Source organism: Pinus tabuliformis, chromosome J (genome assembly GCF_031772625.1).
Source record: "Pinus tabuliformis cultivar Carrire ecotype Pingquan chromosome J, CPIR1, whole genome shotgun sequence".
NCBI lineage: Eukaryota > Viridiplantae > Streptophyta > Pinopsida > Pinales > Pinaceae > Pinus > Pinus tabuliformis.
This window is the reverse complement of record NC_142295.1, coordinates 218,083,267-218,097,662: the sequence shown is the minus strand read 5'-3', so window position 1 is coordinate 218,097,662 and position 14,396 is coordinate 218,083,267.

Sequence of the window (14,396 nt, the reverse complement as noted above, 5' to 3'; positions counted from 1 at the left end):
TAAATTTTCGAAGTGGTGCGTCACACATATGCACCGGCGTGCACATATAACATTTTCGCACCGGGATGGAACGTTCACATTATATAACACAACGATATATAGCTATATTTTTAAATATTATTTAGGCGGTGCGTTGGGTAAATATGATAGCATCGGTGCAATCAAAACATACCAAGCGCACCGCATTTGTGATGGTAATTAATAGGCATTTGTTTGAGTTTCAAGTATACTTGGTGATGCATTTTTTTTCCTATTTAGATTATGTAACATAAATATCTATTTTTTATGTATTTGTAACTAAATTATTTAAGGTAGACATATCTTTATCGTTGTGGACATAATGTAATATTAGCTAGGAGAAATGCGGAAAACATGAATTTTAGTGAATATCTTGTGAAAAATTAATTTGTATTATTTAATCTATATTATTTAACTCATATTTATTATTAAAAATAGTTACATTTAAATCAGTACAATAGCAAATAAAGAACCAAAATAACATCAAAATCTTATATCTTTATTACTAGAAAAAAGTTCACTTGTCTCTTTGAGGGAGAACTTCCAATAGAGCAAACCCCCAACTATAAGTACCTTGATCACATGCATTATTTTACACTTATTTATCCTCGTCTTTAAAGAGATAATTTTTTAATTTAAATCTGGAAGAATTGCTATAAAGATTAAATTTAAATTGCTTCAAAATTTCATAATTTTAGTAATAAAATAAATTTTATAAAAATAGAATTTCTTAAGTTGTATTAAATTTCAATTAATCACGTTGAGAAGCGCTCTAGAGCTCAGTATGGGAGAGATTTTGTCACATAACGTTATATTTAAAAAATAGTAAAATAATAATTGAAATTAACAAATTAAAAATAGTAATAAGAAAATAAATTAATGTCCACCATAATTACAATACTTCAATTTACACCTTAATCTTATATAACTTTATATAGAGATATAATGTAGCCGAAATTAAAAATACAAAATAAATAGTTTTTACTATGAGGAAGAAATGAAATGAGTAAAAAAAATATAATTTACTTTTTACTACAAAGAAAAAATATAATTTTTTCACATGACAAGAAATAGTATTATTGATATTACATTATGTGTAATTCATTATATGTTCTATTTACATGTGATATTTAAAACAAAAATATATTTATAACAATAAATATTTTACTCACAAGTAAAATATTAAATAACCTGATTTTATATATACTTTATATAGAGAAAAATAAAGTAATTTAAATTGAAAATTTTCTTATATTTTCACTTTAGTGAGAAAGATTGAGAGAATTCTTATTCCATTAATAGTTGCTTTCTAATTCAATGTATGAGGGATATTTGTAAAATTTTCAATGTTTAATATGGATTTGATATGTAATATTAATTTAGAAAATATTAATAATAAAAATAATTAAATGTATACATACAGGAAAAAAATATGAGGGGGCATATTTTAACATTTTAATACGGAGAACATGAATTATAAATAAAATATTTCAATGTCAACTACATATATATATATATATATATATATATATATATATATACTAGCTGCATAGATCCGCTAAATTCCTAGAGGGATCAAATCTCTTTTCACCCAAAAAAATGTTTTTATCTCAAGAGATTTGATCCCTCTCAACGCTTGGTAGATCCAAAATTAAGATAGATCTAGGCTGCAGGTTGTAAAAATATTCAAACTTAAGTTTTTTTTAATTTAACAACAGATTGTCACGAGGTCTTGGATAAACGATGATCGGGTGCTCTGTTAAGGCAATCCTTGATGTGAAGTCACCAATTCAATTCCCTGCCTGATCGGGGTGATATATTGGACATGATGAAGATATAGTCCTACCAAGCTTAGAAAAAAAATTAACAATAGATTGAATTTTATAAATCAATATTGAATTAGTTAAATTGTATTTTTTAATGATTTATTATTACTAATATTTATATTAAAAATTGAATGAGTTACACATTTTTGTCTTTTTAAGAACTAACTAAATTATTGTACCTTTAATTATTTTATTGTTGTGAGTATTGAAATATTTTACTAATTGAGTTAGATTGAATAGAAATGAACTATCTAAGAAATATAAAAATGTTTATCATAATTTACAATCATAGTTTCAACCATACTAAACTTTTTAATTTATAAAAATACATTTGCATTTTTTTAAAGTAAGTCATTTTACATGCAATTTCATATATAAAAGTTTGATATAAATTCATCAATACATAATTTATAATGAACATTATTTTATAAAAATAAGCATCATGATAACAATCATCTAATAAACATAAACATCATCTAAGATACACATTTTAATTCACTACCATCATCTAATTATATACACTTTTAGTAGCACATATGAATATTATTAGCTAGCATACAAATCTAATAATCTAACTGGGCATCGTCATCATTATCACATCTAACAAAACACAAAGATTATAATCTAACATCATCACCACACACATCCTCAAATTAATATAAATCTCATGTCAAATAATTGTTATCACATACACATCTATCTGCGAGCACATTAAATGAACATGTCTAGCGTGACCTAAAAATATACACATCAACACCAACATATAAATTAAGTACATAAAGATGAACAAAAAAAATGATATATATATATACACACACACACACACACACAAAGAAGTCAAATAACTACATCATGAAGTCAAATAAGTGCAATAAAATATCTGATACAACAGACATAGTAGTGTCTGCAACATGGCCTACAGTAGAAGACGATGGATGGTCAACTACTACCTGATCAAGTACAACTATCAAATTCAACTGAGGTAGAGAACAACTAAGAGGTGGTCGGTCTACAGTAGAAGCACGTGTGTAACACTCTCCTGCCACATCTACTCAAGTAACCAACTAACAGGGGTAAACATGTGACAAGAGGCTACTATGATTGGATTCAACCTCCTATGTGACCTTAAGGAAGTGGAATCGACAAAAACACAACATACAAACCTTCCACATCAGCGACAGTACTCCCAGGAACCATCCCAACCACATAGGTAGGTAGCCCCTGGGTCCCATTGAGGTTTTAGACCACTTAACCCCTAGAGGCTCCCATGATATGGACCTAACAACGTCCATGAGGCTCTAGATGCTCTCATGACAAGGCATGCCATCATCAAGGGACTATTTTACTCAGTGTTGTGCCAACATCCATGATATTTGAGCCACTTTTTCATGCCTAGAGCCTAGGTCACTGCCCAGAATTGAATGACACCTTTAGAACAGAAAGATAACAAGGAATCAATGATGCAAATGCAAATACTTGAACAATCCCTTAACCGAACCCCTACTAGCCATGACAGGCATTTCGTCAAACATATCACAAATATGTAATCTACAGGTGTAAACAACATATTTAAGCATAGGGGTCTCATACTTATCTGAAAATCATTGTGAAGCATAGTTCTCTTACATCATTTGTTGCATTATCATCTATTAGGTCATAGATACATTGTTCATTCATTTACAAGTAAAAACATGATGAGAGCCATACACAGCCATTGTCATAAAACATATATATAACCAACATAATAGCAACATAAATAACAAAGAAATCAAGGCGAAATAACCTCATGTTGATTATGCAAAATCCAAACCCGGGATGGGACTACCACATTCCACCCGACCATAGAAGGGCTGAGCCAAATCTCTTTTCATCTATTCAACCCCATGGCATATTCCAAGCATGAATGTGGGACTCAAACCAAAAGAACCAACCAGGGCATCCCGAGGCTAAACCACCTCACCCTTATTAATAGAAACCAGACTTTATCGTAATCCATCTTGGATCACTAGGCCAACACAATAAACATGTAATAACAGGCTTTACCATGATCTCCACCAGATCAATAGGCCAACAAAGCATGGATGCCACCGAATTTCTCCACCTACATTGTGAGAAATTTTCTTGCCTCCTAGTCTCTCAGGCTTTACCACAATCCACACCAAATCACTAGGCCCTAAATTGAGACCTACTCTCTAGGATTTACCGCATATCCCAACCTGGGATTACTAGTCCCAATGAAGAGAAATCCACCTCTTGTTTTTATTGTATATCTTGCTATTCACTAGCAAGGATTCCTAAGCCCACTGAAGCACACAATCATGGCTTTACGCAACCCACAATATTCCTCAGGGGTTATTAGGCAAGTGGCTTTACTGTGATCCACAGTCTAGTTCAAGGACCACTAGGCCATGTGTTCTATCATTCAAAGATCCACCTCACTCAACTTTGAATCCATCCGGAAATCTATTTCAACCAAAACATGAGAACCCCATCACACCATGGCTATCCAGAAATGGCAAGGCTAGGCTGAAATCACTGTCACACCTAGAAAAACCCATGCCATAACAACAAAAGAACCACACACAATACCATGCATGCCAAATCTAGCAATGAAATACACATGCAAATCGATACCTGCAAATAATATTGATGTAGCTACCTGATCCTTCTCTTCCTTGTTTTCTCCTTCCTTCCTCTTGCCCTCTTTGTCTTTCTTGATCCAATGCTAAAGTGCTCCAAAAAAACTCAAGTGCCCAAGAGTGAGAGAGAGAGAGATCTAAAACTGAACAAACAAAAGGTTACAAACTGATCCTCATAAGCCCTTTGTTAAAATTGGCAACCAGGGAAAAACTTCATGTGGGTCATATTATTCATGGCTAATAATATTTTTATTAGATTCCTCTCGTCGAGAGGTGTAGGATTGATATAAAGATCATCCAATTCCGATAAGTATTCATGGAGATATGAATTTATTTTGATTATGGAATTATTATCAAGCCGACCTACAACTCATGTAGGCTCAGAAGCCCAACAGTCGCATCTATTCACCCACCAACGTTGTGTATAAATATAAGAGGAATTTTCCTCATTTGGACTCACTCATCTCATCACATCTCTCTCTCTCTACTGCGCAGATATGAGTCTCTTCTCTACTGCGCTGAAATGGGTCTCTCTCTCTCACACATGTGAAGCCGGAAGCTGTTGAATCTGAAGCTGCAACTGCAGAAGTAAAGATTGACTTGCGCGGCCTAGAAGATCTCCTTTTTGGAACTGCGATGTAGTTTCATCTGAACCTCCTTTGAAAGTCGCAACTTTTGGTGGTGGAATGAAGTCAATCTGACGAACGGTTTGCAAGATATCGACTGCCCTAGTTTGAAGCCGGAAACTGCTGAAACTGAAGCTGCAACTGCAGAAGTAAATATTGACTTGCGTGGCCTAGAATATCTCCTCTTTGGAACTGTACTGTAGGTTCATCTGAACCTCCTTTGAAAGCCGCAAATTTTGGTGGTGGAATGAAGTCAATCCGACGAACGGTTTGCAAGATATCGACTGCCCTAGTTTGAAGCCGGAAACTGCTGAAACTGAAGCTGCAACTGCAGAAGTAAAGATTGACTTGCGTGGCCTAGAAGATCTCCTCTTTGGAACTACGTTGTAGGTTCATCTGAACCTCCTTTGAAAGCCGCAACTTTTGGTGGTGGAATGAAGTCAATCCGACGAACGGTTTGCAAGATATCGACTGCCCTAGTTTGAAGCCGGAAACTGCTGAAACTGAAGCTGCAACTGCAGAAGTAAAGATTGACTTGCGTGGCCTAGAAGATCTCCTCATCTGAACTGCGCTGTAGGTTCATCTGAACCTCCTCTGGAAGCCGAAACTTTTGGTGGTGGAATGAAGTCAATCCGATTGTCGGTTTGTGAGATATGGTCTGCCCTAGTTTGATAATGAAGCCGCTAATGTTGATGCTACTGATCTAGGGTTTGCTACTGCTGATATGAATCAGATTTATTGTATTATTTCTCTCTACTGAATTATTGAAGATAAAAGAAGATTTGATCAAAGGGTTTCCCCACACATTGTGGGGTTTGTCCCTGGCTAGCCGCCACATCTTGTGTCTCTTGTCTTGGCTTGTTTTCTATCGATCGTTTAATGTTCTATCTGCACTTTACTTTATGTACATGTGATTGCTAATCGGTGGAATATAATAAGAAAAAGAAGTAAACTGTTATAAGCATAGAACATACCATAACTTAACACCCTTTTATCAATTAGGCATCTACTTCTTCATTTTCCATTATTTTCCTTCATTTTCCTCCTCACATGCAACCTATGACCTTTCACCTTCCTTTTCTCCTATTTTCCTTCATTTTCATAAATAAATGTGCCAAAAATGTCTTTTGCCTTTTTAATGCCTTTTCCTTTGTCTTTGTCAATTTCCTTTAGCCATAAACACATCCATTGTGCCCACTAGGATATCTTTGCCCAACATTCAGCTTGGAATAAGTGTGCCATCAACCGTGGTTATTACTTTTGTCTTTATTAACTTTTATTACATGGAATTTTCACCAAGGATGTTACAAAACCCTCCCCCTTGGGGGACATCATCCTCGGTATTCAACCACACCTATACCTCAGCAAAACCTATGAAAAGAAAACATATTGCCCATGGAGCTTTATAACATAGCTCAATGTAGTATTTACAATGATCACCCTGCTGAAAAGAAAACCAACATAACAACATAACAACATGACAACTATAATGACATGACACCCATACTGCTTATTGGAGCTTTATAACATAGCTCATGACGGTATTTACATCCATATACATATGTACACATAACAAAACATCATCAAAACATATACCAAAATTGTTTTGCCTCAATCGGCAAATAATGAAGGCTACATAGCCCACATCTGATCCACCATCTCCATGTAGCTTCATCAATCCCAAAGTGCTTCCATTTCACTTTAACCTACTCGATTTCTTGGTTCCAGAGCATGAGCACGTTTTTCTGCAATATACACTGAGGCTCCGACTGGAATTCTCCATCTGGTTCCACCTGCATTACAGACCAGACAATCACATGATCAACATCTTTAACATACCTCTTAAGAAATGACACATGGAAAACATTAGGGACTTTCACTGTTGGAGGCAATGCAAGTTCATAGGCTACTGGCCCAATCCTCTCAATAATACTGAAGGGTCCACAAAACCATGGTGCCAGCTTGGCACATGATCCAATCTGCAAGGAGCTCTTCTTTGGTTTGATGCACAAGTACACATGCTCCCCAACCTGGAACTCCATGAACAACCTATTCCGATCTGCATTGCTCTTCTGCCTATCTTGTGCTTCCTTTAGATTCTTATTTATAACCTGCATTTCTTGTTCCATGTCCACCAACATGTATGGTCCAATCAACACCTTGTAACTGGATCGCTCCAATTGATGGGATTATTACAACTTGCCCATACAATGCCTCAAACAGACTCATCTTCAAAGATTCTTGACACCCATTGTTGTAAGTGAACTCTACCAGTGGAAGATACTCTTCCCACTTTTGATCTTGATGCATCACGTACATCCTCAACATGTCCTCCAATATCCAGTTGACCCTCTCTATCTGTCCATATGTCTATGGATGATAAGTTGGAATGAAGGCCAACTCTATGCCCAAACCTGCAAACAACTCCTTCCAAAACTTGGAAGTTAAATTTGCATCTCTGTCTGACACAATATTATTTGGAATACCATGCAATCTGACCACATCTCTGATGAATACCTATGGTACATCACTAGCTGAGAATGTAGACTTCTTTGGAATGAAGTGCAGAACCTTCGTCAACCTGTCCACAACAACCATGATGGAAACATGTTGTCTCACTATCCTTAGAAATCCTGTGATAAAGTCCATTAAATGACCTCCAATTTCCATTTTGGAATCGCAATCGACTGTAGCAGTCCACTTAGATTCTTACACTCTTCCTTCACACGCTGACAATCAAAATACCTGGACACAAACTATGTTACACCCTTCTTCAAATTTGGCCAATAATAAAATTTCTTCACTGCAGTCAATGTCTTCTGGTAGCCTAGGTGACCTGAATATGGTTTCGCATGAAACTCCCTGCAGATCACCTTCGTGAGCTCACTACTGTCTGACACATATATCCTGTCCCTAAATATAACCAATCCATTTTTTGTAAGACAATAGTCCACATCCTGTGCATCTACATTTATACTTGTACCTGTACCACTAACTGTACATGTACCTGTACCTGTACTACTACCTGCACTTGTACCTATACATGTACTATGCTACAACTTGTGCACAATCTCCATATACATGACATCCTGCTGACCTAACTGCAAGATCCTATCCTGTAAGTTTGTCCCATAAGAGTTCATAGTTGTTAAGTGACTTACTTGTACCCGTATGCTAAGAGCATCTACGACCCTGTTCTCCTTTCCTTTGATGTACTTTATCTCGAAGTCAAACTCACTAATTGTGGCCAAACATCTAACTTGTCGAGCATTCAGATTCGGTTGGTCAAACAAATACCTCAACCCAATGTGACCACTCATCGGCACAAACCTCCTGCCAAGAAGATGGTGTGAAAAATCGATTACCTGAATCACCACTGCAACAACTGATTAAGTTTCTTCTATTTGTTAATTAATGAACAAATTATTCACTGTTTCCTACAGTAAACACCGAAACTAATACACTGCAGTCTTCACCAATAAAATTATAAGTAGAAACAATAAACAAAGCAATAAAGCAATACACAACACATTACACCGTTGTTTTTGGACAAAAGTCCTCGGAAAAATGCAATGTGGAAAACTGGTGCAACAACTGAGGGTTTTATTATTAAGCAGTAGTAATTCTGAGTACAATTAATTGGATGCTCAACTGGCTATCCGATATAGAGAGAAACTAGGCAAAACAAATAGAAGATGATCTCACCCTGTCACTGGAAGAATCGGCTCTGATCTCACTGGAAATGAGCCTCTGCGTCCCTTATGCATCAATCTCTGCATAGAACTACGTCTGTTTATTTCTGGTAGCATTGGATGTGATCTAAGTTTCAATTTTTGCAGGGAGGCTTAGGAACATATATTCCAAAGAACCCAGAAAGTGTTTTGGGAAATTCCACCCAGAGACAATTTTATTAAAATAATTCATTATTTTTAATGGGTCCGTAAGTATACACTTAGGAAATTAAAATAATTAATGGGTATTAAACTAACTATGGGTGTAACTTCTATAAGAAGACGAGGATCAACCATAAATGACCTTAGTCATTTATTAGCTTTTAATATGGGTCGTTGAATGTGAACGAGAAGATTATTTAAGGAGGCTTGAGGGTCATTTGGAAGACACAAAGAGATTTGATCAGTCAGATCGAATTGTTGAAGCTAGAGGTAGCGCAGTGATTTTGTAGTGATCACGTAGAGAGGCACATAGAGAGTCTTGGATGGAGGATCTTCTTCGGAGCCAAGAATACTCATCAGAGAGGCAGAGAGACACACAAAGGAGGAAACGCAATTGGAAGAGAGGGTGACGCAGAGCCACTAAGGGCTCACACAAGACCCACGCAAAGCAGTGCAAAAGCCTTCCACGTAGAGGTTTGAAATTTGCTGAGGAGGCTAACGTTCTGAACCGGGAGGGATGGAGTCAGCTCCTAAGAGAAAATCAAATCCCAACATAGGTGACACGGTGCCTTAGAAGCTGACGGAGGGGCAGTGCAAAAGTAGTCGGGGAACTCGTTGGTTCAGCTACTGAATCAACCAGACTTGTAGTGTAGAGTGAGGTAATCTCACTAATTTCTTCTGCCAAGTGATATTCTCTTTACTGGATTGCCAGCAAGGCATCCATAGGTTTTATTTAGAAATAATTTCTTCTTAATAATAAAAATCCTCAGGTCTGTTGCAATGGTTTTCCCACATTGGGTTTTTCCGTGGATGTTTGTCCAAAAACAATTGTTTCATTTATGTTGTATCTCTATATTGTTTAGTTTCTTGTTTCAACATATTATTTTAAATGGTGTAGGTTGCAGTGTGTATTTCAATGTTTGTCATAGGAAACTACAAATAACTTGTTCATGTAAATCTAACAAACAAGAGAAATATCATCAGGAGCTGCAGTAGGGATTCCTGGGTTAAGGAATTTTCACATGGTATCAGAGTAGTGCAGGTGAGACAAGAAGAATAGTGCCAAAGAACCCAGCGTTGAGCAGAAAAGGAGATCGAAATAGCTGCAAGAGGCAGTAGTTCGAATCCTCAGAGAGATTGCGTAGTCCAAGCCAGGAGGGATGAATTTTCAAGGAAAGTCTCTCTCTGAGTGAGTCGACAAAGGGGAAGGGTTTCTAGATCGAAACCTTCTCGTGCCAGAGGGAGCAACATGGAGCCTCAACGTGACGAAGAGCTGGTGGGACACAGTTTTTTCGCAGGAAGTTTACTGGGCAGAAAATCGTCAGAAGAGAGAGGAGAAGCACAGTGAGGGAATTTTTCCTCTATAGACTTCTCGCCAAGAAGTTTGTTTTCTTATTGGTTGAGCAACAATAGTAAGAAACAAAGTAGAGCAGTTCAACATTTTCATGGCAGAGATGGCATCCAGTGGGTTGAGAGATCAGGACAGGTTGGATGGGGCATCCAACTATGTGATCTAGAAGGCAATGATGTCGTGCCTTCCATATGAGAATTTTCTCAAGGCCTGTGTCAACGGGTGGTGGTTGTACCTATAGACTAGATATGTTGAAGAAGTACCAGGAAGAAATGGTGAAGGCTGAGAGGATGATCCTTGATGGAGTAAAGGATCATGAGGTTTTTCATGTCGCTAGTAGAGGGATTGCTAAGGAGATGTGGGATGCCTTAGCAGCATTGTATCAATGATCTTTCGAGTAGCAGAAGATGTACTTAGAGCAGAAACTGAGATCTGTGCAGATGCAGAAGGGGGAGCTCATAGATTCATTCCTCATGAAGCTTCAGGAGACCTAGGATGAGTTAGCAGTTGTGAAGTCTACACCTCAAGGTTTTGAGATAGTGACACTGGCCCTAAACTCAATCTTAGAAGGGTGGCAAGTCTTTGTCCAGATCATCCTGGGCAGGGCAGCTTTGCTAGACTAGGATAGTATGTGGGCATCTCTTAAGTAGGAAGACTTGAGGAGAGATCTAGTCAAGTGTAATCTTGATGAAAGCAGCAGCAATGGGTCAAAGGCCAAGGAGGAGGATGAGAATGCAGCCCTTACATCTAAGGGACAGTAGAAGCAGCGAAGGCTAAAGAAGGACATCTTGAATATCAAATGCTTCAGGTGTGGTGAAATGGGTCACTACGCAACACAGTGTCCTCTCAGGAAGAAGGACAAAGATGAGAAGCATGATCCGAAGGCTGCACCTGCGAAGATCGAGGAGGAGGAGTTTTCCATGACAACCGAGATATGTCCAGGAGGGAGGTGGGCTAATTTGGAGTTTTAGTTCGAAAGAGCTATAGATGGGTAGGATCCTTGAGGAGTCCACCTCTCGAATCAATACCTTGCTACAGGAAACCAGATCAGTAGTAGCAGGATGGAATAAGTGTTAGATGGTGTAGAGGAGTGTTGGACGACAGATGCAGTAGCCAGAATGCCAATTTTGAGCAGCGTAGTGCAGAGTTGCAACAGTGCAGGGAGGCATAGTATAGTAGCAACAACAACACAGTGGATTGAGAGGGATAACGTAGGACTAGCAGTAGTCAGATCTTCAACATCGAGATGCATCTATGTTGAACACATGTTCAGTAATTTGGGATGTTTCCCCATTGTTGATGCAGTAGAAGCAACAGTTTGCAGTGCAGGGGCAGTTGGTTGTGGTACTGCCAACAGTAGCACGGATGCAAAAATTCAGAGGGAGTTGTAGTATGAATGCAGTGTTGACAATGGCAGTGTCAGTGGCAGTACAGTTGTAGCAGCAGCACAGTAGTTGGTGTATAGCATGTCATACATCAGCAACGCAAAGGACAATGTTATGAAGTCAGGGTGATGCTTCAGTGGGAGGCTTTGCTAGAGCACATTCATCGCTAAGAATGAGTGTTGATTTCCTATAGCATCGGATGTGCTCTAAGTCTCAAATTTTGCAGGGAGGCTTGGGCACATGTATTCTAAAGAACCCAATTTTGTTTTTGGAAAATTCCACCCAGAGATAGTTTTATTAAAATAATTAATTATTTTCAATGGGTCCCTAAGTATAAACTTAGGAAATTAAAATAATTAATGGGTACTAATCTAACTGTGGGTGTGAATTCTAGAAGAAGACAAGGATCAAGTATAAATGATCTTAGTCATTGATTAGCTTCTAATCTGGATCATTGAATGTCATCAAAAAGATTATTTAAGGAGGCTTGAGGGTCATTTGGAAGACACATAGAGAGTTGATCAGTCAGATTGAATTTTTGAAGCTAGAGGCAGTGAAGTGGTTTCATAGTGATCAGGTAGAGAGGGGCAGAGATATTTTTGGATAGAGGATCTTCTCTGAAGCCAAGAATACTCAGCAGAGAGGCAGACAGACACAAAGAGGAGGCAACTCAATTGGCAGAGAGGGTGACACAAAGCCAGGAAGGGCTCACACAGGACCCACGTAGAGCATCGTAGAAGCCTTCCACGCAGAGGTCCAAAATTTGCTGAGGAAGCTGACATTATGAGCGAGGGGGCTGGAGTCAACTCCTGAGAGAAAATCGATTCCTAACAGAGGTGATGCAGGCCCACGCAGGGGCAGCGCAGAAGTAGTCAGGGAACTCATTGGTTCAGCTACCAGATCAATCAAGACTTGCAATGTAAAGTGAGGTAATCTCAATAATTTCTTATGTCGAGTGATATTCTCTATATTGGATTGCCAGCAAGGCATCCAAAGGTTGTATTCAGAAATCAATTTTTCTTAATAATAAAAACGCTCAAATCTGTTGCACCGGTTTTCCCACATTGCGTTTTTCCAGGGACATTTGTTAAAAACAACTGTGGCATTTGTGTTGTATCTCTCTATTGTTCAATTTCTTGTTTCAGCATATTATTTTAAATGGTGTAGGCTGCAGTGTATTTATTTCAATGTTTGTCGTAGGAAACTATAAATAACTTGCTCATGTAAATCTAACAAGTAGGAGAAATATCATCAATTGTTGTAGTAGGGATTTCGGGGTTAAGTAATTTTCACAACATCAACCCCACGCTCTCTGTGTCACCTCTGTTGGGACTGCACTACCCCTCCTTCTGATCCTCCGCTAGCTGGAAACTTCAACTCTCAGCCTCCTGGTCTCACACCCTGGCTCCCGATTTCTGAAACTCGATTTCCTCAGCAAGAATTCAATCTCCCTCTCAAGCTATCCGCTGCCACAACGTAGTTCTGTGTGGCCCAACGTTGACCTCTCTGGAATTTGTTCTTCCCTCTCTTCCTTGTAACCTTCAGTCCAGGAAAAAATTCCCTCCGGATACTATCCCTGCCCCTCACTGCAAAAGATCACTTCGAATTCCTCTTCTAGCAACTGATGTGCTTTAGAAATTTGATCTTCTGATCTCCACTTGATGTTCTTTCCAAATTCCCATCAAGCCTCTTCTTATAATCCTTATGTTGAGAATCAATGAGCCATATTAGATTCTAATTAATGGCTTAGATCATTTTGGTTTGATCCTCATCTTCTTTAGAAGTTTCACCCACAGTTTGATTATACCTTTTAATTATTTTAATTTCCTAATTTTAGACTTATGCACCAATTAAAAATAATTAATTATTTTAATAAAACTGTCTCCGGGTGGAATTTCCCAAAATGATTTCTAGGTATTGTGGAATACATGTGTCCAAGCCTCCTTGCAAAGTTTGAGGCTTATAGAATATCTTATGCTACCAGAAATCAACACTCCCTCTTAGCGAGGAATGTGCTCTAGTAATGCAACCTGTTGAAGCATCACCCTTCTCTGTACATCTCCCTTTGCGTTGCTGATGTCTGACATTTTTTCCCACCAACTACTGCGCAAATGTTGCACTTGTACTATTGTTGACACTGCCACTCCAACACTGCATCTATACTACAACTCCCTCTCAAATTTTGTAGCCATGCTATTGCTGGTACTACCACTTCCAACATTGCTTGTGCACTACAACCTTCTCCAACTGCTGCTACTATTGCATCGGCAATGGAAAAGCATCCAAAATTTATGAACTAGTGTTCAACAGATGCATCTTTTGTTAGAGTTCTGACAATTTCTATTCTTTGTGTTGACCCTCTGAAGCCTCTCTACTCTGTGCCAACTACACTGCTGCCAACTCTAGCTTTACGCTGCTCATACTCTAGCGCTCCTAACCACTACAACTGTCACTCCGAAAATCCTCTGCATTAACTGACACTATTCCATCCTCTTACTTCTGATCTGGGCTCTCATAGCAAGGTATTGATCCTAAAGGTGGACTCCTCAAGGATCATGTCCATCTACAGTTCTTTCGAACTACAGTTCTATATCACCCCACCTCTGGGCAGTCATGGAAAACTCCTCCTCCTCGATCTGTGTGGATGCAACCTTCAGA